The sequence below is a fragment of the Embiotoca jacksoni genome, unplaced genomic scaffold, assembly GCF_022577435.1.
Source record: "Embiotoca jacksoni isolate LCO1_2020_lvr unplaced genomic scaffold, fEmbJac1.0.p SCAF_15, whole genome shotgun sequence".
NCBI classification, from domain to species: domain Eukaryota; kingdom Metazoa; phylum Chordata; class Actinopteri; family Embiotocidae; genus Embiotoca; species Embiotoca jacksoni.
The window spans coordinates 13,410,151-13,434,663 of NW_027185285.1; positions in this window are offsets into that span (position 1 = coordinate 13,410,151).

Below are 24,513 nucleotides of genomic sequence, written 5' to 3' on the forward strand. Positions count from 1 at the left end.
CTTTTTTCACTTTGTCACTATGGGGTATTGTGTGTATCATTTTGAGGAAAAACATTAATTTAATCCATTTTGGAATAAGGCTTTAACATAACAAAATGTGGAAAAAGTGAAGCGCTGTGAATACTTTTGGATGGACTGTATAAAAGTTGATATAGCTTCTGGTTCTGAAAAGTGAAGGCAATGCGAAAGTGCCGTGAACTGCAATACCACTGAGGGCTGCTAAGGGTTGGCATCAAGAAGTCTCCATAGAATCCCATTTAACTTCCCCCATGAAATACAAAGTCAGTGAATTTTTCCCACTTGTCATTATGGTGTCATTCATTAAATTCACTCTTTCTAATCAGTGTTCTGGTGGTCCATCTGAAAATAATTCCATCATTAATTAGACATCAGGCATCAAAGAGTGGTATATTGCAGGGCATGCTTGGTTTGATTGACATGCCTAGAGTGCAGTCAGGTTTTGGGAATAGGTAGGGCATAATTTCCTCGGTTACCCAGTCAGATCGAGTAAGATCCACTGCTAACACCTCCCCAGCTTATCCAAATGTCACTTCTGGCTCCAAAACAACAAGATGGCGACAGCAAAATACCAAACTCAAGGCTTCAAAATGGCAGTTCATTCACCAATAGGTGACGTCAGTGTTGGTTGCCGCTTGAATAGAATCGACAACACTAGAAAGTACATGCTAATAACTCATGGCTAATAAGTATACCTCTCATGTCAATCAAAATTCAGAATTACACACTTACAAGGTATATTATATTATATTGCAATTTCTATAGTTGCTATTGCGTTGCATGTCAATGTACAGTTGTAAAGCAGTGATGAATAAGAGGGGAAATTAAATAGTGTCCTCTCTGTGACAACTATAAGACAGATTAGTTTCATAATAACACTGTTATTAAAAACTCGTCACTGACCAACGTCCATATTAATGTCAGTTAAAAGAGATGAGAAAATTTCCATCTTTTTTGTTTCAGGTGGAAATTAAAAAAAAAGAAAGAAAAAAAAAGAAGTCCCATAAGGGGTTGAACAAAAAAAATAATGCAAACATAACTTGCGTTAGGTGAATTTTGCTCCTTTACGTTACCTCTGCTCTTTCAACCACTTTCTACCTGTCTTTCAAACCCATCACTGTGTTTCTGCCCAACTTTCCACTCGGCTAACTGTGTCTGAAACAGTTGTCAGATGAGTCTGCACGGTCTGTCACATTATGAGCTTCAGCAGAGAGATAGACATAGTGAGACAAAGACAGTAAATAACACAGTGTTATGAGGGAGTGAGCGCTGAACAGAGACACACTAATAAAAGTGAGACGGTGAAAGAGAGAAAGGGATGGACGTGACACAGAGATAAATAAAAAGATGAGCAGACAGACAGGAAGCAGCAGACTTCCAGCGCTGAGTCATACTCTGTGAAGTCTTACTCCACTTCCAGAAACTTCTGCACAGTCCTTGCATACTCAGCTGTGGAATGATATGCATGTGCAATTGTGTGTGTGTTTGTGTGTGTCCTAGTGCAGCTGTGCATTCCAATCAGAGAGATTTAACCCTGTTGCCTCCGCTGACGGCCGCACCAACCTCCCCCTCCTCCACACACCCACTAATATCCTCTGCTTTACTACCATCTGGACAAGTCGCTGATACCACTCAGGATGTATGTGTCTCCAGCTTCGCGTCTCGGATTCACTCAAAACAGAATTAGTTGCTTTATGTTCGCCCCTTCGGTAACATACCTGTGACCTACTACCTGTAAAATATACCCAAATCAACAAAACTACCTGAACTACTGAAGGCTCAGTTGGTTATTAGTATAGAGTATCAGTATTTATGTGCATTTCTGAATATTTACAGTATCATATTTAGAGAAAAAAAGCAAATGTCTCTCGGTGCACAAAAGATATTGTTACTCATAAAAGATGATAAAGAAAATATATATACACTGGATCATCTACGGGAATATAGGTGTGCATTAAGCAGCATTAACTCATTCTGCTAAGATTAAAAACTGTTCGAAATACATGGAATACTTAGTGATAACAGCTTAAAGCTGATGCTCATTCAAAAATTATAATTATTTATATTGAAAAGTAATGCTTCCTATATATTTCCTACTATTTGTAGCCAGTGCATGACTTCAGTCTCTTCACTAAAACCATTTTTCAATCTTAACTTTTAAGCCAACATGGACAAGAAGTTGTTAAAGTGCTCAAGAAAGGGAGCAAATGTGAACAGACTTGTGGAATGTGATTGAAAGGTCTGAAAGCGCTAGATGGCGTTTTGCAGAAAGATTACACATAAGAAAACTTAACTTTTGGTCCTGACTGGAAAAAGTGAAAATAAAAATGTTTCCCACAGTTAGAATGGACTGTGACCTGAACCTGGACAATTGACACAACATTCAATCCTGACCTGCATGCAACTCTATTATGTCTTTCTTTCAAAGTTCTTAGAAAAAAATTCCCTGAATTCTTCTTTTAAACATCACTTTAATCTGGATTGAACAAGAAACAAAACAAAACAAAAAAAGGGGAGGGAGCTGGAACAAATTATTACTAGATACCACTTCTATCAGTATAAAATGGCATGACACAATGGGTTCCCATTTCTAGTGTGTCAAATGATGTCGTTCCCCGGGCGTCAAATACTGACTGTTTATTTAAACTGTTCGTGTCTGACATAGGTGCAGAGGTGCTTTACGTTTACGACACCAACATCGACATGATTATGGTTCGAACAAGATCATGGTTCACCTCCTTTGTACTTCATCACATGACTTTTTTCAAGTCGCCTCGTCACGGAGCGTAACACATAAGGTACCTTGTGCGTGTGTCGTAGACACCAACGGCTCGGACAAAACGGCAGCATTTGCCGCTCTGTAAATGAGAACAGGCTGGATAGAATTAAAGTGAGAAGCCCCTGTCTCCCAACAGAAATGCTCATTTGACTCTAATTTGCTGTCATCTCTCTGCCTCGGTTGTTCCTTCTTCACTGGACTTTCAGCTTAGTTACATCATCCTCTTTTCTGTTCACAAAGAGCACACACACACACACACACACACACACAGAGTCACAAACACACAATAAATACGGCTTGTTAGATGCGAATGTCAAATATAACCCTCTTTTACAACGAACAGTATACGTGTGCGTTGGAGTTGTCCACGTGCGTGTACACGAGTTTTGCGTACTTCGAGGATCACGAGGTTAGAGGAGAAGATTCCTAACAAGGTCTGCAGCAGTTTCGCCTCCATGGAGCTGGTTTGACTGCTCTTTCTAATGAGACACATGCACAAACACACACAGACACACACACACACACACACACACACACACACACACACACACACACACACACACACACACACACACACACACACACACAGGAGCAGCCCTTTAAAAAGCTCTGAACAGACACGGTGAATCACCGTTTCATCCGATCTGTCTCCAAACAGCCCCACTCACTAATCCATTTCCTGGGTACTAACTGGTTAATCCCTCCCATCTCTCTCTCCCTGTGGTACTTCACACTCTTTATCTATTTCTCTCTTTCTCTACCTCCCTCTTTCTCGATTTTGATGGGAGGGAACCTCAATCATAGCTTCCTGTTTCATTCCCATTGTTCATTTTTTTTCAAGTGGTAGACACATACAGTACAACATTTGTGCATTGTGTGTGGGTGTGTTGGTGGATGTGGGATTAAAACATATGTTCGTCAAAGCAGGATTACTGTCCAGCAGTGTGATCTAATCTGAATGCAGCCTTTGCAGGAGCACAACCTGTTACTGATCTGTACACACACAGTCCTGACCTACAGGAGTTGTGAGGCTGGATATGCGAGGTCACCAGATTTATGCATCACTCAGTGATAATCACCTTCCCATCCATCTGATCCACCAGAGCCCTGCTTCAAAGAACAGATGACAGCGGCTCTGTAATCTGATAGTCCTTGAGCTTTGTTCTAGCTTTTCTTTAGGAATATTTGTGTCAATCATCGATGTTACTTTGCACTGTTGTGTGGCATCTGTAGAACATGTAGCTGATGCATGAACATAGCAGGACCCTGGGTTCTGTCTTCAGGGTTTTCCTGCCATCAATTTGTGTTCACTGTGGAAAAAACAAGTGAAAATTACCTGAAAATCTACCACTGTAAACATAAACCCTCGTGTAGAGTGACCTCTCGCTAAGCCCAGCCTCGCTTGGTTACTGTTGCTAAGCCTGTCAAGTTTGCAAAGATAATTGTGGAAGATTTACAACCTGAAATTCATTGTGACTTTTAAAAAATAACAAATGTTGATAACAAAAATGTTGAAGGTAGTTAAGCATAATTAGCTCTGTAATTTGGCTGAAAGCTCTAGCAGCTGGCAGAAGATGTGAAAACAAATAAGCAGCACTCTGGTCTACAGGTCAGATGTACAGGAAGAAAAACATTCAGAATGAAACAGTGGGAGCAAAAGTTATGATACGATACGAGATTCGTGCTTTTTTAACTGTATGTTTTTCTCGGGTGGTTACTTTGTGTAACTACATGGGGGTTGCCAGAGCATCAAATGAGGAAAGAGATGTTAACATTTCAGATGGAGTAGCAACCAAACCAGGCTGGCAGTAGCCTGGTTTTACCAGGTTGATGTTCACTGTTTAAATGGGTTCAGGCTAAGCTTCATTCGGGACTGTTTCCAGTCATTGCGTCCTAATGGGCATAGACTTTGGGTTAGTATCTGATCGAAGACACGTGTGTTCAGAGTGCAACACCATGCAGTGACCATTGCAGACTTTGTAAAGTACATTTACGGATACGAGGATCATTATTCTTGCTGGTCTTTAAGTCCTCCATGTTTGTTCGCATTGTTACAACTTTTTGTCTTGCTTTATCTTGCTCTACCTCCACCGCCTTTGTTGGAGCTACATTTCGAAACAAATGCTTAACTTCAAAGTCATCGCACTTTATCAGCTCACTGGGGGCTGACTGACCCAGCCTTCAAAGGAGCTGAGCATACCTTCATGCAAACAGGGTTTCCAGACTATAATCACGTTAAAGGCTGAAGCTGTGAGAAATAGTCAGGCGGCACCAGGCTAGGCTCCAAATACAGCGGATGTTTCACTAATGGCAGGGACGTTTTCAAATCTAATCTGTGGGCTACCTCAAGAAATAATGCATTATGATATATGCTTTGACTTTAGAAGTAAGAGCACTAGCATTCGCTTGTTAGCTATACTAACGTTGGCTGATTACAAATGAATCAATTCCTTCTACTTTTACTGTTGTTTGGTTACCAAAAATAAAACAAATTAAAAAAAACAATTCTAGAGGGACAAGTGTCAGTTTAATTACTGAAACGAGACTTGACAGACCTGCTGAGCCTTTTTAGCTCTGAGTGGACAATCACTCTTGGGGGATGAGCTTAGCATGCAATCATTACAATTTGGTTTATTCATTTTAGTGTGCCCTACTGTGTACTCTTCCTGAACATGGAACAAAGCACTTCTGACTTTCAGCTTTTTGTTCAGAGACACGTTGAATCACTAACCCCACCACTAATGGACAAACCGCTCTCACACCTGAACCATAGCCATCCTATGCATTGCAAAGTGATTGGTAAATGTAAACTAGACATGGACACAAGTAAATAAGTCATGAATCTCTCCTGACATCACTCTTCTTCAGCATTATACCAATCCATATCTGTCCGATGCTGGACACTTCCACTGTTATTTATGTTCTCATCACTTAAAGGTTTAACTTGTAAACTGACCAACCGGCTGCTCGCCCCTAAAGCTCTGTCCATTCCTCTGAGATCTGGAACCAGTGCGTGTGTGTGTGTGTGTGTGTGTGTGTGTGTGTGTGTGTGTGTGTGTGTGTGTGTGTGTGTGTGTGTGTGTGTGTGTGTGCGCACAGCGAGCGAGAAAGAGCACTTGTCAGTTGATTTACGGGCTTCTGGGAAGCTCCACAGCACAGCTGCTGTCACACCACAGATAAAAGGGGATTCCTAGACAGGCTGGGAGGAGGAGGGGGGACGGGGCATGTGTGTTGGAGACGGAGGGTAGAGGTCGATGCAGCGAGGAGAATGTAATGCAGCACTGATGTCAGCTGGTCTCTGAACTTCACAAGGTGATTCTGCTCTGAGTCTTTAGAAGATTAGTTTGTGACCACTGTTTGCTCTCAGAACTCACTGCAGCTAATAATTAATCAGACACAGAACGGATTAGAGGGCTTCCAACTGAAACTGCCCATGTAATCAATAAAAAGGGACATAAATGCCATAAATCTTACTTCCATGAGGGCTATAAAATGTATTGTGTTGCTCTTTCACACTAGGCGTTGGTTTAACTCTATAGTCATTTAGATGCAGTAGTTCATGGTGTTGTTGATCTGTATTGCGTCATATTGATATTTTCTAATATTTTGGCTGCACCATAAGGAGTAAATAATAGTGGTTCTATTATATTCAGTTTTGTGTTGTACCTACCAAACTTGTAATTGAGTGTATATTCTATTTGTGAGTCTATTTTATCATTATTTTTCTTCCTGAGTTGTATTGTTTGTTGTAGCAGTCCATTATTCTCATGGTTATCATTAATCATCTAATCTAATCTACACAGCAATGCTGCTCTATCATGCTGCTCATTATGTAGCCCTTGTAATCCAATTGGTGCGTCATTCGCTAATTCTGTAAAACAGCAGACGTCAGCCCAGATGGCTTTAAAAAAAATCACCCCAGGACACCAGAGTTTCTTCAGACACAGCAAATTATTTCAGCCGGGATATTTACCACAATACAAACAATTTCTCTGACAATACTTTAAAGTAATTTTAAAGTTTTAGTGACGATAAAGAGCAGGAATTACTATTTATTTTTTTCCTCAAATGTAAAGAGAATCAAAAAGTTTAGCAAGTTGCTATGAACTGGGGAGGGGAAACTTCAGCTTGAGTTGAAAGAGTTTACATTTCCGTGGTTAGTAGTGATGTAGACAAGCGAAGTAAAAAAAAAAAAAAAGAAAGAAAGAGAAAGTTTTGAGGGAAAGAAAATCTGGATTTCCAGATAAATTTGGCTGACACAGACACAATGGCTGCTTGTGCTCACAGAAAACATCAATCAGCAGTGTTTTTCCTGGTTTCTGGAGGACTTTGTGATCGCTGTGGGGGATGTTGGGCTGTTATTTCACCAAAAATGATACATTTTCACATAATCTTGGACTAATGTGGTGACAGTATTCTATTAAAAATGTCCTGTCTGCCATAATAAATAATAATCATCAAACACTGGTAAAGAAATGCTTATAGTGAACAGTGGCTTAGGTACTGTGGAAAATGCTTGGGTGCTGCACTTATGTGTTATAATGGTAGAGAAAACTCTGATCAGTAAACTACTGCATGTTGAGGTTGGTCGTGGTCAGAAAACTTCTCAGACAATTTAAATATGATTCATTTCACTTTTTAGGTAGGTAGGTTGGTAGGTAGGTAGTTAGTTACTTTATTAATCCCCAAGGGGAAATTTATTTCGCTACAGCAGCATTTATAGATACATGAAAGCAATAAAATAACAGTAAAAACTATTAAATATAAAAATGCACAGTGTATACAGTATATACAGTACAGTATATATATATATAGATATATATATATTTTTTTTTTTATATATATTTAAACAAACAAGAAACACAGACAACCGTGTTATTGTTGTGTGACTATCTAAATAGCTTTTCGAGTTAGGGAGCCATCGAACACACAATGTTGTAAACCACCTAGATTTATGATAAACAGCAGGTCACAGCACCTTCACTCAGTCACAGAAACAGAAGGGACAATGAAAAATAAGTACAGTGCACCATATCGGGATTACAAACTAGAAAACAGTTAACAAAGAGTGTTAATCTGTAAATGTTAGATATGTGTCCAATTAGAAAATACAGGGTGTGCTTGACTTCAGCTTTGGCTGAATAATAAATATTTATTTCACGAAAAGAATTTAAAAATGTTAAATCAATTTGATTAAGATAAACAGCAGTTTACAGCATGTTCATTCATTCAGAGAGACATAAGGCACCAAGAGTACAAGTAGTAGGTAAATGTTAGATTTGTAGTACAGAACATGAGAAAATGTGACTGCAGGGGAGGAGGAGAAAAAGACTGTCATTAAGTTGAACATATTCAACTTCCCGTAACGTGAGTGTGCTCACATCAAAGGCTGATGCCACTGCGTTTGCCTTTCCTTTTCAGTTCAAATTAATGTAATTTATATAAATGCCAAATAACAACATTAGTAATCTCAGGCCTAAAATAACCCATAAAGTTATAGATACTTTCATTTGCTTTTCATGTTACAGCTTGTGTTTTGTCATGCAACATTTTGGGCATCATCAATAGGCTGTGTCACAGCAGCAGGTTGTTTACAAGACTCACTATGTCAGACTATTTTGCTAAACCTTTGCAGACTGTTTATTCACCCATATATGTTGCTGGAATACATTTTTATGAAATAGCATGGTGATGACATGAAATAATAGTCATCATAGTCATGTTTTATGAAAATATTTATAGGGTGATCGGTTATGGGCGAAAGCCACACATGGAATACCTTCCAGAGAGAAAACCTTTTTATTTATTTCTGTTCTATTGAGCACTTTAGTAATAAGTAAGGTAATATGAACTAAGAGCAGTATTTTGTTGACAGTAGCAAACTACTACACTGGTTCTACAGATTTCTTATCGGAGATTAAAACAATAGTGTGTGCATGTATAATAAACTGAGCTGCCGGAAGAGGCGGATAAATAACTTGGGAGAGAAAACCACAGGAGAAGTTCTGAAAAATAAAACCAACCGCACATCATGCATGTTAGTCAAGTCTTAAATCAATCAGTTCGTCGTTTTATTCGTGGCTCAGGAGCTTGGAAGTAAACTCCATGACAGTCGGACCCTTGTTTTAAACCCTAAATGGTTGAATAAAACAGCTTCCTCCATGGTTGGTATATGTAATTTAAAATAATAAATACATATTTGTATTTTTACACACATGTATCATCCTAACAAATCATTCATTGGTTCAATGGTTCTTTCCCAGTTTCTGGAACAAAATCAAATGGTGTGTCTAACATCTGTGTTTTACAGAATCGATCTCTATGAATAGTTTTTTTTCACAATCTTTGAACAGACGTGTTGATAACAAACAGAAGTTACAAAGTTTAACGAGTCCAGAGGAGCAACAATTTAGCAGAGAAAAATACTCCACTTATGATGCAGGAGAGAGGGTTAGGGAAGAGAAGAAGGAGCATAGGCAGGAAAGGGAGGAAAGGGAGGAAAGGGGAGACAGGCGGGTGTCGGGTGTTGGGAGAACTGTCAAGACAGACATGGGACTGTGGGATAACTTGCAGTCAGCGAAAAGAGGATGAGTCAGAGGAGGGGACTGCGGTGTAGTGGGTGGTTGATGGAGAGTTCACAGAGAAGCCCAGGTAAGATAATGGACAGTAAATACGTGTTAAATAAATTAATTTAATAAATAACACAACATCAAATGAATTTGAATCTGATCATCTGAGACAGCAACCAAACCAGAGAAGCAGAAACTTGGGCAGCGACAGAGAAAGAAGGACTGCAGGGCAACTGATGGTCAGGTCCAATTACCCGGAAAAATACTCCTTCAGGCACATGACGCTGTGGGTAAACACCGCTCCCTGACAGGTGTTTGTGTACGTGTGTCAGTGAAAGAGAGAGTTAAAATATCGTGTGTGTGTGTGCGCGTGCGTGTGCGTGTGCGTGCGTGCACGCGTGCGTACGTGCGTGTGTGTGGTTCCATTAAGGCAGCAGAAAAATATGCTTTCATATATCGCTCGCGGTTTGAATTTATTTGTATGCTCATGTTTCTTCTGTCTGGCACCAAACTGTTCGCACAATTTCCTTTGACACATAAATGTAGTCCATTAAATAAAGTGATTATGATTCAGAGCACAGCAGACAATTGTATTTCTCCGATGGAGAGAAGTACAGCAGTGCTGGACACACACAGATCCACCACAGTCTCTGATGAATTACATTCGTTTGCTTTGTGCTCACGTGGACCACCTGGGTTCACTTTAAAACATCATCTGACTATTAATGTTTTACACACACACGCACACGCACACGCACACACACACACACACACATTTTTCGCAATTAGTTCCATTGTGAATTGAATTGAATTGAATTGAATTGAATTGAATTGAATTGAATTGAATTGAAATGCTCGATTAGTTCCAAGCAACCATCAAATAATATATGTGCTTCAAATGTCCATCACTGCAGCTTACGACGATGTTCACATACATGTCCCTCAGGCTCTGCGTACCACCCTGTAGCCACCACTGGACAGACATGCTAACCAACCCATCGGGATCACGACTGCAGCTATAGGGAAATGATTCCGCGCTTTCTTCAAACCATCTATGCAGCCAGCCGAGTTCACAATCCTCATCCGGGCCCGAGGCTTTGCTGCCGGGAGCTCAATCTCCGTTCCTGTCGTGCACGGTAAGCCTTTGTGGCCCTTTATTCACCTCCATAATTCCTCCACTACTAAACAGACCATTAAAATGAAGTAGTGCTACTACAGAAAGATAAATGTGAGTGAGAGGGTGTGTTCAGCTTCAAGCTGTCTTGGACAAAGAGTGCCAGTATTAACAGCAGCTTTAGTACACGCAGGATTTATCTTTCTCAGGAGAAGCCTTTCGTCTGACTTCACACCACGCTCCGAGAAACACACATTCATCAGTATACCTGCAACAATTCATTCACATGACAAAACGCACAGTCACGTGTTACCACAACTTAGATACACACAAGTACTCTTACGTAAACCCACCTTTCCTAGAGTGATTTCTCCTTTGTGTGTCTATGTGTTCTCTCAGTGTTGTATTTACTGTGAGTGCCCATCCTGTCACGGAGGACACAGAACAGAAGCAACACATCACTTCCCGCGGGCCGCAGCAGGAAACAAATCTCTGCCGTTGAGAAGGTCCACTCGTACGACACCATCGACCTTTCTGACCTGATGAGCTCGACTAAGCAGAATTCAGAAAGGTGATGCGTGGCTGTTAGCATGCTGGCTGTTTGTCCTGTGGACTCAAAAGCAACACTGTGTTTGGAGATGTTGAAAAAAAAAAAGCACCGGACAGCTGTTATTTCAACATGTCCTGTCTCTTTGTCATGTTTATAGAACATTATCTCTAACCCGAATTTTGTTCCTGATGGGAATTCACGATGTAGATTTACTCAATTACTTTTAATTGAAGGTACTTGTTCTTTACTTGAATGTTTTAAATTATGCTAAAACATAATTTTACTCCACCGAATGACATTCCAAAAAAAATAATTTGGTTCTGCAACAGGAGAAAAATTACTTGTGTTGTATTGCTTTACCTGAAGCCCACTTCACCCCCTCTCTTAAAACTCAATTGTTTTTTATTTATTAACTGGTAACAACACCAGGGGAAGATTTTTTTTAAATAATATGAATATGTTTTTTACCTGCATGCTTCTTGTAACGTATTTCTCAATAATTTCTGCTGTCCAAATAAAGTGCCAAGTAAATAGAATATTGTCCAATCTGCCTGATTGATGTAACATGATGGGCATCTTTTTATTTTTTTTAAGTTTTTCATGTCTTTTTGCTTTGAATTGACACTATGGAATCAAAGCTGGGGCTGATATGTTTAATCAATAATAATCCCCGTTTATTTTTTATTCCTTGTCAAAAACTTCATCTTGTACTTCTGTTCAGGTCATTTGTTGTCCTCGCTATCAGAACATACTTTGTTTATTGCTTCTCTAATGATCACATTCATTCAGATTTTGCTCTGCAGTGTTTCTTGTATTCTCCTGGTCATGTACACAACTCGAGCAAATACTTTACGCTCCATTAAAGGACACGCTTCCACTAATTAGTTCTGCAATAACTGAACACACATATCACTCTAAATTGCACAGTTTCACCACAACATCTCGCACGTTACAGCTGACATGGTTATAAAACACACTAATCAGTTTAGAGTGCTCTAATAAAGTATTTGTAAGGCAGTGATTCTTAAGTGATGCCAACAAATTCTGCATCAACACTGAAGCTGATTCTCCTCTTTGTCTTTCTTGGTCTAATTTATCCATTTGACATCTAATGATGGTGCCTTTCATGCTTACTTCTAGTTTTAGGATGCAAATTAAAAAGCATCTAAACACCTGCTGCTACTAAATAAGACTTTTTATATTAAAAACAAGTGCCACTTTAGGTATGTCTGTAAGTTGGCACATTCGTCACTGACTTTTCATTAAATTACCACCATGACACCGGGGGAGACATGGCCGTAAATTGTGTCTTAAAAGTTGTGGATTGTGAGTTGGGATTTAAGGGATTTAAAGAGTGGCGGTGAAGTCGGCACATTCAGCGGCTGTTAATAGTTCTGACAGCTATCCCTGCTCTCTCTGACAGGCCTCCCCGCCTGCGGTCGTTTTATTTATGTTTTTTTTTACACAGTGACAAACTAAATCAATCACTCACTTATTTTCTCCCTCTTCCTCCTCTCTCTCCCTCTGTCATATATTAGCTCACACATGGCAATGCAAAGACACTGACAGGCGTGACTGTGGACGCTCGCACACGACACACCCAAGAAACAGAGGTGTGTGATGACATCAGAGTTTGTAGGTGACCTGTCACTGAACCCTCCGGCCTCTTGTTACAGCAGAGCTGGAAAGATGTGGTCACTCAGCTGTCAATAATGACTGAATGTGTGTGGAAACAGGTTACATACTCTTCAGTGCACAACGAGAAGGGCAATACGCCGTGCGTGCTGTGTGTGTGTGTGTGTGTGTGTGTGTGTGTGTGTGTGTGTGTGAGAGTTTTACAGGCTTGAGGTAATTAAAGGGAGAGGTTTATTATTTGTGTGTAAAACTGTATTGTATGCTAAAATCAGAATGTACTTAAAGTTTTGAGGAGGTCAATGCTTAGTAACTATGGTTACAGGAGTGGCAATATACCAGTAGCCTATTGACCGACTTGGGATAAAAGTATCTTAATTCAAATGGTCTGTACTTGTGTAGCGCTTTATCACCTTTTGGTCTCGAAGCGCTTTAACATGGTTCTCCATTCACCCATTCACACACTAATGAGACAGATCACCATGCAAGGTGCTGCCATCAGGAGAACATCCACACACCGATGGTACACCATCGGGAGCAACTGAGGGTTCAGTGTCTTGCTCAGGGACACTTAGGCATGTGGACAGGAGGAGCTGGGGATTGAACCACCAACCTTCCGATTAGTGTGCAACCCACTCTACCGTCTGAGCCACAGCCTCCCTTATACAATCAGTGAGAGCAAATATCATCAATATTATTACTCATTTGAAAGGGTATTGTGCCAGGCTTAGCTAACTAGCTGCTAGAATTTGCCTCGTATTCACTGAACAGACATGAGAGTATTATTGACTTTCTCATGTAACTCGTGGCAAGAGGGTAAATAAGCAGATTTCAAATCATTTTCTTCCCATTTAAAACACAGACACAACTCTGATACTGAAACTACTTCGATGGGGCAGTCGTTACTAATTAATTAAGCGCACTGTTTCATACGCAGTTCATTCTTTTGGTTTTATATTCAACTCACAGGATGCGCTCAGTTCAAATGTTGCCTCTTTCAAGATAAGTCCAAAAATTCACAAGATTCTGGGATCTGTGCATTTAAAAACTCACTTCTTGCTCATTTTCAACAATCAAACACTGAAGGACAAAACTGCATGCAAACATTGACGATCCGACTCTCCGGGCTGACAAGCTTACTTCCTGCATCATGTGTACGTGCTCATGCTGGGGTCACAAGGAGAGGTCAGGTGGGGCTATAGATTATCAATGAAGCGATCAGTCTTCAGCTCGGAGGAGGGGCCTCTCTGCCTCCAAAATCCACTCAACCTCACTGCTATATGATCACAAGAACAAGAGAAACACGTTTTCTGCACTGTAGTGGTGGGGTAAAGATGGACACACTAAATGGAATAAAAACAGGAAAAAAGTTATTGCTTTCACCTTGTGCTTTTTTGTTTTCTTTTGCTATGACATGTAAAAATGTATGTTTCTACAATTATTAATAACAGTATATATCAACAATATATTGATGTGGTGCTGAAAATAAACACAACTACAAATAACAGGGAATCTTTGTTTGTATTGACGAGATGTTTCATTTTGCTTGGAAAAATAATAGTCCTGACATGTAAATGTAAGGGAAATCCTGTTTGGCCTATATTTAAACTTGAATTACGTAGTGAATATCTGATTCAGACACTGCCGTGTGCTGTGTGTTTGTGCTCAGTGTATAGTCTAATGCACAGGGCTGTACTTAGCACAGAAAATATCATCAAATCATATGATGTTCATCTGTATGGAGGTCAGGATCCAACTGATGATCCTGTTGTTCAAAAGAGTAACTGGGTAAGGTGATGGCATTTTTATCTTTTGATCTGTCATTAGTGCTATACATTTCCACCTTATGACATTAATCCTCTATATATAACTTTCTGGAGCCAGATTGGGATCACACATAGGAGACCAGGAAATCTACTCTTTGTTCTTCCAGCTGTCTGCGACAGGGATTGCATAACCCTGCCATTCCTTACGCAAGTGTCGTTATTCAGCAGTAAATATTAAATAGTTGGAATGCATCAGAGAAATTATGGCCTGCTCTCCTGGTGGCCTTGATTCATAGCAGGAACATAAATACCTTGGTCTCTGGTGAGAAACTAATCCTGAAGATCAGGTCAGAGCAGGACTAACGAGGAAACACCATATATTTATCTGTTAACAGAAGGTCTTACATCGTGTAAAATATATGTTTGCATAACTGTGATTATGTGCAAGATGCTATAGATGCATGTAAATATTTTTTTGTATTTCAATTCGACATCTAATACAAAATAGTTTTTGGTAAATATTTTCCGACAATAAATATTTTAGCTGTTACTTGTTTCTTACTTTAAAAATTCTCTTGTATCACTACTTTTCATCAGTTTTACTCTGACTATATCATTATAACTATATCTACCATACTGACTTCATAGTTCTCTGGCTGAAGAAATATATTGTGCAGCTTCACACCATGTCAGTACAAGTCAGCCGCCACTACAAAGCAACCTCGCCAAGGCTTTGAAAGCACCAGCTGGTGCAGAGAACATCATGGCCCAAACCGAGCGGCCAATCCAATCAGTATTTCCATGTCAAATGATTTAATTCTGCTGCCTAACGTGTGAATTAACTGGTAACAATTACACTGAAAGCCACGACTCTTTCAACCTGGCAGAAAGGCCATCAATTTAAACCGATGGATTGAAAGTGTTTTGGGTTGAAAAGCTGAATTTGCACCTTATTAGTTTTCAGATTTCCATTCACATCACATAAATGTGGGCACCTGAGCTCTCAGGAGAATTGCTGCAGGGAATAAGTCAAACTTTCTGTCTTATTTATCATGCCAAGTTAATGTACAGGATGTAAATCTTTCAGCTCCAACCTGAACACTTTATAAAGAAAATACATTCTGCTCTCATACAATTAATGTATTGCCATCGCAGCATAAACATTCTTCAGTTGCAATAGCGTGTTTCAATTCCCCTGAGGAAAGACGGGGGAAAAAAGCATCTGTCACTGGAGCCCCAATAATCTGCTTTCTGCTCTCGTTTTGTTCAGGTTTGGGAGTTATAAGACCCAATTCTCTGGCAGAAATCCCCACTGAGGGGCTGTCGCTCAGAGGATTTGTGATTTTTGTGCATCTTTCTCACGCTGTCAATCTTTTCCTCTGTGCTGTATATCTCACATGGAAAAAAATAGCTTGTCTTATCTCCTTTTATGTTCTATTTGTAGCACATCTTGCCTCTTTAGATTATCGGGCCACTCGGTCAGTCTAGGTAATGAACTGTCTTTCACTATTGCATTCATTGCAGGTTCTTGATGCCAACAGTGTTTTCTTTAGGCCTCTTTTGATTGGACAAAGTATCGGCCTGGATTCATGCTTAATGCTAAAACATTTTGTTTGAAAAATACAGAGGGATGCAACCGAGGTAGGCAGTGAGAAAGGCAATTTGTATGCAAGAGAGACACAAGAGCTGTAACGGTGTCTTAAAAGTGTCCTTACTGATAATTCACTAGAGCCTCACAGTCAGTACCTGCATTAAGCAGAAATGGTACAAATAATTTTTTTTTAAAAAAGCTCATGGGATTTGTTACTTCTGGGTTCAGTTTATGACATTTTTCTTTCTTTCTTTCTTTCTTTCAAGCTGACCTTTCCTGATCCCTCAGTCAGCTGATGATGCCCAAGCATTCTCTCCAGAAAAGGAAACCATGTATGGAAGGAAACTGTGTTGATTTTGTTTAAAAGATAGAAACTTGTTTTTAACGCAGCAATTTAAAAGATGAGGGACAAAAATCAATAGTCCTTGCGAAAGAAGAAATGCATCTGCTCATTTAATATGATTTTTAAGTTAATATTTTAAAGCTTAAATATTGAGCAGTATGAAAAGTGAAAAACCCTCACTTTTAAATTACATACTATTTACACTATATGAGGCTGATAATAAAGTCAATGGGGAAATCAGCTGAGTGTAAATATGTAGGACGAATCCTGACGTTCTCGTTTGATCTGTCAAAAACATAAATTGTTTATGCTATCTATATAAAATTGGAAGTGTTGTGGGAAAGCTTTCATTCATTTCTTATTATGCACAGTATAAATGGTTTGCTGTTTGAGGGCATGAAAGAGGGCAGCAGGGATGTTAAAACGGCACAAAGGATGGAGATCAGACACACACACACACACACACACACACACACACACACTGAGGTGACAGATAACGCCTGAAGCAGTTACAGCACGAGAGTCTGAGAGCGACGAGAGCTTACACAATTACATTGAAGTGAATTATGACTGCCTATCTGCATTATCATTTTATGTTCTCATCAATAGTGATGCAAACAAAAGCCTTGGCAATATGTTGATTTGTACTTACTGCTGGTACAGATTAATAAATTGAGTGAAATCAAAATGAGATGGTGTGAAGATAGCAAGGATGGACGCACGGAGGGGAAGATGTAAAGGAGGGAGGAGGGATGCATCGATTGAGACCGGATGATCATGTGATGAAGGGACCGGCAAAAAGATGGAGTGATGGAGTAAATGGCGGAGAAAACAAGATCTGGTTTGTTTTAAATGACAGCACTCTGAGTGGAGATAATAATGTGCATGTTTTTATTGAAAGAGAGAGCGACAGTGCAGCTATCAAGCGCCGACCCTGCCTCATGTGACTGAGTATCACACTGTGCTTGACATGGGAGCAGAGCAACTACATCAGTCAGCGTGTGAAGCCACGATATAGAAATAACTGTCTCTAATTTACATGTGGCACTAGTGGAAGTTCACAATGATTTTTCAGACATGAGAAATACTCTGAACATTTAGACCCATACAGATTTCTAAGAGGAAATTGTTTAATATGTCGCTGTCTGCCGTATAGATGGATACCTATTATAAACTCCTGTCACCCCCTGTGAATCACCCATTCCTGCTCTTCTGCTGTGTGAATCAAACGCATGCATTTCCATATGTTTGCTGACAGGGCGAGCATGCAGCTGCTATGTGAAATATATACCGCATGTAATAATCATTTAGAGGGTAACAGGTGATGTGATAGGGGACATTAAAAAGATGTAGGAGGAGGGAGTCATGTTGTGTTGAAGGTGAATACCGAACCAGTCTGTTTGGTTCATGTGTTTAATTGAACAGGTGCAGAGACCTGATGCTAAGACAAACAGACGAAGACATGAATGCATTGCTACTACAGGGTTAAAATCAAAGTCCTAGCTCTAATATTAACCCTGAATGCAAAATCCAACCCTGAAAAAGATCAAATATACCAATATAAAAGGTGTGAAAATCCAACCTGGAGCACTGATATGTACACATGTAGTGTAATGGATCCTAATTCACCCCAAAATTCATCCACCCATACTCTGACCTGTCGTGAATTTGTCTTTAGTCTAACAGCTGTGAATGCTATGACCCTCACGCAGCACTCCCACACACGGGTACGCTCGTAAAACATGTAGACACTTGTGTTTAATGCACAGACTGTCTGGCAGACTCTTACATATATGGAAACATCCCACCCCACCACTGTTGGTATTTTCAGCTCTGCCATGTCCAGAAGCAGACTTACTCTGAAGCCCAAAGGTTTCACATTCTGGTACAAATATGCTGAATATCAAATGGAAGCATGTAAAATAACTACAAAGTGCATAAAGACCAGGACATGATGTCCCCTCATATTTTCAACCAAATAAATTGGGACGTTCTGCACATGCTCACACATTACAGCAGAACTGAATGAGTCCAAGCGTCAGCACCAACAAGCAGGGAATCAATACAAAGGTAATTAACCCTTTGCCAGCTAAGTGACAGGTTTTCAATTGCCAGTGTGGTTTATAGTCAGAGTTGGTGTGCACAAATGACAAAGACAATTGTATTATGGAATAGAAACAGCACAGAAATATCGTTTACACCGGATTTATAAGATGAGTCAGAATTTGATGTTGTGATTTTTTTTGCACTTGTATCTGAATATTTGTGCAAACTACACTTACAGCTTAAAATGTCCTCACAATGTGTTTAGCTGTTGTTGTGGTACATTATCTCTGGAAAAACAGATTCAAAATGTATGAATCGCAAAGCATTGCTGTATTTTAATACCTCTCAGAGTGTGCAGTACCAGACATACTTTTTTCAATTCATTTCAAAATGTGATTGACATTGTGTCAAAGGAAACAAAACAAAACAAACAAAAAAAAACTCTGTTAAAATAATAATTAAAAAAAAAGCTGGGTAATGCTCTATTTCTCTATTAGACTTCTTTAATCCCCAGGCAGACAAATTATAACAGCATAGGAATTTCAACATCATTCAGGTATGTCAGACATACAGTTTGATACTTACAATGGGCATAACTTGGACCTCTCTGGCGTTTAATCTTTCTTCTGCAGGACCTGCGACAGGATCAGCCAGACCTTCAGACAGGAGAATCACATATTGTAATCACTGTGTTGCATTTATATTGTTGTGCTGACCCACTGGACTCTTCCAAAGTATAGCAACAATATCCAAACACGTCTGTTGAACATATCTACACACATAACAAAACACATTCATTCTACCAGCTATGCAGCGCCTGCCCTATTTACACTTCCTCTCATCTGCTTTGGGAGAGTATGAGAAGATTAACAGCACTTTTATGGCTCTTTGATCAATACGCAGCTGTAAGCAGCAGCCAGTGACTCACTAGCAGTTGGCTCTTTGACACACAAGTGTATCAGAGCCACAAACAAGTGAAACCCCTTGACAACACAGTTGGTCACCGTGTAACTAATTATGTGACTCCAAACATCAGCTGCAGGGATGGTTTAAGTGTGTCCAACTAAAGGAGGTGAGGACTGTTAGGAAACAAAAGCTCCCCCTCTGTGTAGGAAGGTGGGCAGAAATCACAAACCATTTTGTTCTTTATTTAATTTATAATCTCTATATCAGCTGCTATAGAGGCAGAAAGGCACCGTGCTGTTGAATTAAGTTTATTTGTTTAATAAAAACATGTTAAAAAATCTGTCTTGAGTTTGAGTCTCTTGTGGAAACCATGTTGTGCTGCTGCCTCAAACAAATGTTTTACACGAGTAGGTGGGATCTCAGATTTCATTGGATAGTATGTAGTAGTAGGTGTGCTGAAATTATAGAATTGTTTATTTTAAATGTTCAGCATTTGTTGATATATGGATTGAGATGTCGTTTGAAGTATTTTGAGAAAATCATGTGTATTTGTTGTTAACTTTCTAAACTCCATTCTAGTGCTCTGATCTGATAGGCCAGTTTGAACTGAGGAGGCCGGCCCTGTGTTATATGAACCGTGAGAGAGGAGGAGAGGCACTCTGGTTTAAAAGAAGCACAGCACCTAACCATGGGACATGTTAAAAGAAATACAATTCAACATTTTCCCTCCAGTTATTCCCATTTGTTTTTCTTGAAGTCTGCAATTTTCTGTCTCCTTTCTTCCAGCATGATATTTTGTCTTTCTAATGCGTCTTGATGCAACCCATTATCTTGCAACAAACACTTACTGTATAGGAAAGTGTATTTTGTATTTCATTTGTCTTTCTGTCTTGACTTTGAAATGAGTTGGTTTTTTTTTTTTTCATATGAACCCATTTTTTTTTTTACAAAACCCATATGAAATATACTGTGGTTGAGTGTTGTAAAATATTAAATCATGAAAATGTGCAAAGTGGCATCAATATACAGTATATAACATATCATAAAAAAGAACATCAATAGTCATTCTTCACAGGCAGCATACACAGACTGCATCGGTCTGTTGGGTTTTGAGTTTAAGGCCTTGTTGCTGACATGGAACATCTATAAGAAGCTGCTGTCAGTCCATCCCTTTCTCTGCAGAGTCATTGAGTCTGCTGGAGTTTCTGTGTGGGTAACTTTTCTGGAGCTGAACTAGTCACTCTCCTACAAGAGGCTCTCCAGTGTGTAGTTGTCAATACCTAGCTGCAGCCATACCGGCTTGATTTAACAAGTTTAATACAAATGTTCCCCACTGCTCTGTTTCTTATACTTTGTGAAGCGACTATTGAGACTATCAAGGGGATCCAAATACAAAATAGACTTTGGAGTTTTGCCTATTACATCACAGTTAGGGAGGGGCTAAAGAATTTGGTTGAAGCCATCTTTCATATCCAAGCAGAAAGATTAAATGTAATATTTGAACTGTACACTTAAAAGTGAAACAATCTGGATTTTCTTGATTTCTTTCTCTTAGAAGAGGATGAGAAAACATTTTTTTGTCTTTATATTCATGAAAGGCCTTGTTGCTGACATGGAACATCTATAAGAAGCTGCTGTCATATATAAAACATATATAAGACATATAAAACATATATAAGACATATAAAAATGTTAATTTAGAAGACCTGAGCAAACTTTATGTGCCGATAAAAACTGTGAATGGGAAAAATCTAGTACCAAGTATCAAGTACTGTATGTCCCTGTGTCGGCTATATTAAAGAATATTTTCCCCTGCTGGCCAGATTTAACTGCCGTGTAACACTTAGGTGTCTTAAATATTCCCCACTTTGGTTATGTTAAATTCACAAGACACCATCGATGTGTCTGGATCAGGCAGTGGCTGATTATTATGGATCATGGCAGATACATATTCATACACACACACACACACTGAAACAAGGCACACTTGGGATCTCCATATATTAGAAACTTTCCTAAGAATACGTTTTACGCTGATATCAGCTGGGTGTTACGGTAAAATACTGTCATCACAAGGAATTAGTCAATTTTGATTCCTGGCAGCAGAACCAGAGCAGTAACTGTCTTTTTTTCATGCTGTATGCCAGACATAAATGGTGCACTCAGTAGTCTCATTTCCTGTCATCACAATTAGCTCTCATTTTCTGCTCCTCTTTCCCCGTTTCCCTTATTGGACAGAACATTGCTTATATCATTTCATTTTCTACTAACTTATAGTCCACTTTTCATAGAATGTCAGTTCAGTGTGACATGAATGTCAATGTCTACATGCACACTGTCTGTACAAGCCCCTCCTTGTGCCCATACTATTGCTTAGGACAAAATTCAAGGATGCAATCAACTAAAAGTGGCAACCACTTGTGACCAAAATGGTAATTTACGATTTTGTAGGGTTCAAATTGCCCTCTCCAAGTCAAGTTCTTGAGTATGTCATGACGGATTGGTACAGTTGATGCCATCATGTTTTTGCCTTATACAAACAAATCCAATGGGAGCAATCAGGAAATATCCTCATTAAAATATGGCTGTGTGGTGGCACAACGGCATAGTGGTTAGCACTGTCGCCTCACAGCTCGGCTGAGGCCTTTCTGTGTAGAGTTTACATGTTCTCCATGTGCCTGCGTGGGTTCTCTCCGGGAACTCCAGCTTCCTCCCACCGCCCAGACATGACATGGTGATTCTGAAAAAATTGTGTGAATGATTGTTTCTGCCTGTCTCTATGTGTTGGCCGTGTGATAGACTGGTGATCTTGGCCTTCACCCAAAGTGAGCTGGGAAAGGCTGCAGCGGGTATAGATAATGAATGTATGGAAATATGTTTGGCTGCAACGTGTAAACAGAACAGTCAGTATTAGAAGCCAAATGCTGGACAGAAAACATAAAGACTGCGACCTTTAGAGATTCGAGTCACAGCGTAGGACAGTGTTTGACAAATGCTGTCTGCAAGGAGCAAACCAGAAGCACTCCAGACCCCAAACTGTCTTGTAATTTCAGTGCAGATTGCTTCCTTCCAAGGTGGTTCTTGTGACAGTGTGAGTGGTTGTGTACAGAGAGTCAGCCGATCCTGTCAGCCAGGCCAAGAACATTTAAGGCGACCCTTCCTTCTCCTCTCATTACATCATTCATGCTTTCCTCAGTTTCTTCCCTCTATTGCTCCTTTCCATACCTTCCCTCCTTCACCCACACACCTGCGTCACAGAAGACACCCACTTTTTGATATGAGGAGTCATTTCAGTCGTCCAATATAACATCAAGCTTTTAACAGCCGAATAAATCCCCTCCAGATTTACAGCTATGAAGAGGTAACGGCAACTAAATGATGTGTTTTCATGCTAATGGAGGTTGTATCCTGGCAATGTGATGCATGTTACATCAGTTTTAACTGAACATGTTGAAATCGCAGCAGAGTGCTGCACCTCATAAAGCTCCAGCTCCACATGGCTTTTTACTGCATCATTAATCTGGCACAGGTAGTGAATGGTACCTCCTCCCCATCACTTTCTAATTAAACTGTGATGCAGTTTGTTAACTGTGGACATGTCATCTGATCAATCTGCAGGGAAAACTCTACAAACAAGGTTAACAATCTCCCCAGGACAATCCTCCCTCATGCTTATAAAAACAACAAACTGAAGAGCAGTCAAACTGATTCGCATTTCTTTTTCTGCCATGTTAGTATCAATCATTATGAATGTGCTCTTATGCAGGGAACATAAACTGCAAATCACAAAGACAGGCAGCTTCTCTATTGTTTGCTAAACCTACAGCGACTGGCATCACATTTGTTTTGACTCACCTCACCATGAAAACATATTTACGTGAGAACATCATTTGATTTTTTTTTTTTTTAATCATTATTCATTATGCAGTCTAAACCAAAACAACAACAAATAGATAAGAACTAACAATTGAGTACTTTAAAATTGCGCCGATTGATTTTTCAAGAACAACAAGCTGTGTTTTGATTTGTTCTGGTTGCTTAGCTGCTAAATGTTCTCAGTTATTTGCTACTTTACTTCCTCTACCTTCTGTTTAGTGCCAGGTAGGCAGTGTAAAGTGGGGTTATTTCATTTTTATTTTTTTTTTACTAAAAACAACTGCCTGCTGCTGATGGAAAGCAGTGCCAACAGGAGTGGAGAGCGTGAACCAGAACAGGAAAGTCGCAGGCTGGATAACCAAAACAATAAGCTGTACGAAGCTCTGCAAGGGTTGATTGAAAAGTTCCAAGACTGTTCCCGTTGCACACAGTGCAGCACAGTGACGCAAATTGGAGCAGAAGGATGCAAGGACTTTTGTGAATAATTTTTCCAAGTAACGTCACTTAATCAACTTCAGAGTTACACATATTTTGTGTGATTTTATGCACATTGAATTTTGTTTCGAACTCGAGAAATCCGCTCCCTTTCAGAAAGCCTACAGCAACGAAGCAATGAGCCAGGCGAGGTGTTTTGAGTGTCATTCGTGTTTCAAGTCCAGCAAACAGACTTGCGCTCCCTCTGGGAGACATAGGGGACCCAAAAAGCTGAAAGAATTATCAGCCAACCTGATCATGTTCTGTCCAGTGAATTCCCTTTGAAGTCCTCTGGCCGACTTTATAACGTGCCCCTGACGAGAACAAATCGCTACTCTGAGTCTTTTATTCCTTCTGCTGTCAGGATACAAAACGCTGACAGTGGGCATTTTAAATGACTGAGACCGTCTTTGAATTTGGTTACTTGTATGGACTATACCTTATTGTAATCTATACCTATAACTTATTATAACTTAAATACTGCTGCTCCTTTCCTTGTATCGACCTCCGTATGTCAATATGTTGATCTGACATATGGCTACACTATTTGCCTGTGTTTTAAAGTCGTGTATGGACTGGGTAAGCAGCAAATTAATTTCCATTTCTTGGGATCAATACGGTCGTGTGAATCTGAATCAAGAGGGGCAGAACATCACTATCCAAGACTAACGAAGGTGTGTCAGATTAGGAGCACAACTGGTGACTTTTTTTTTATATTTGTGGGTTTATACATAATGAATTCGTCACTCAGGGTCAGACTGTCAACACCGAGTTCTAATGTGACGTTCTGAGGCGAACCACCTGACCTGTGGTGCCATGGCCCTTGGGTTTACTAACAGGTTAAAGCTC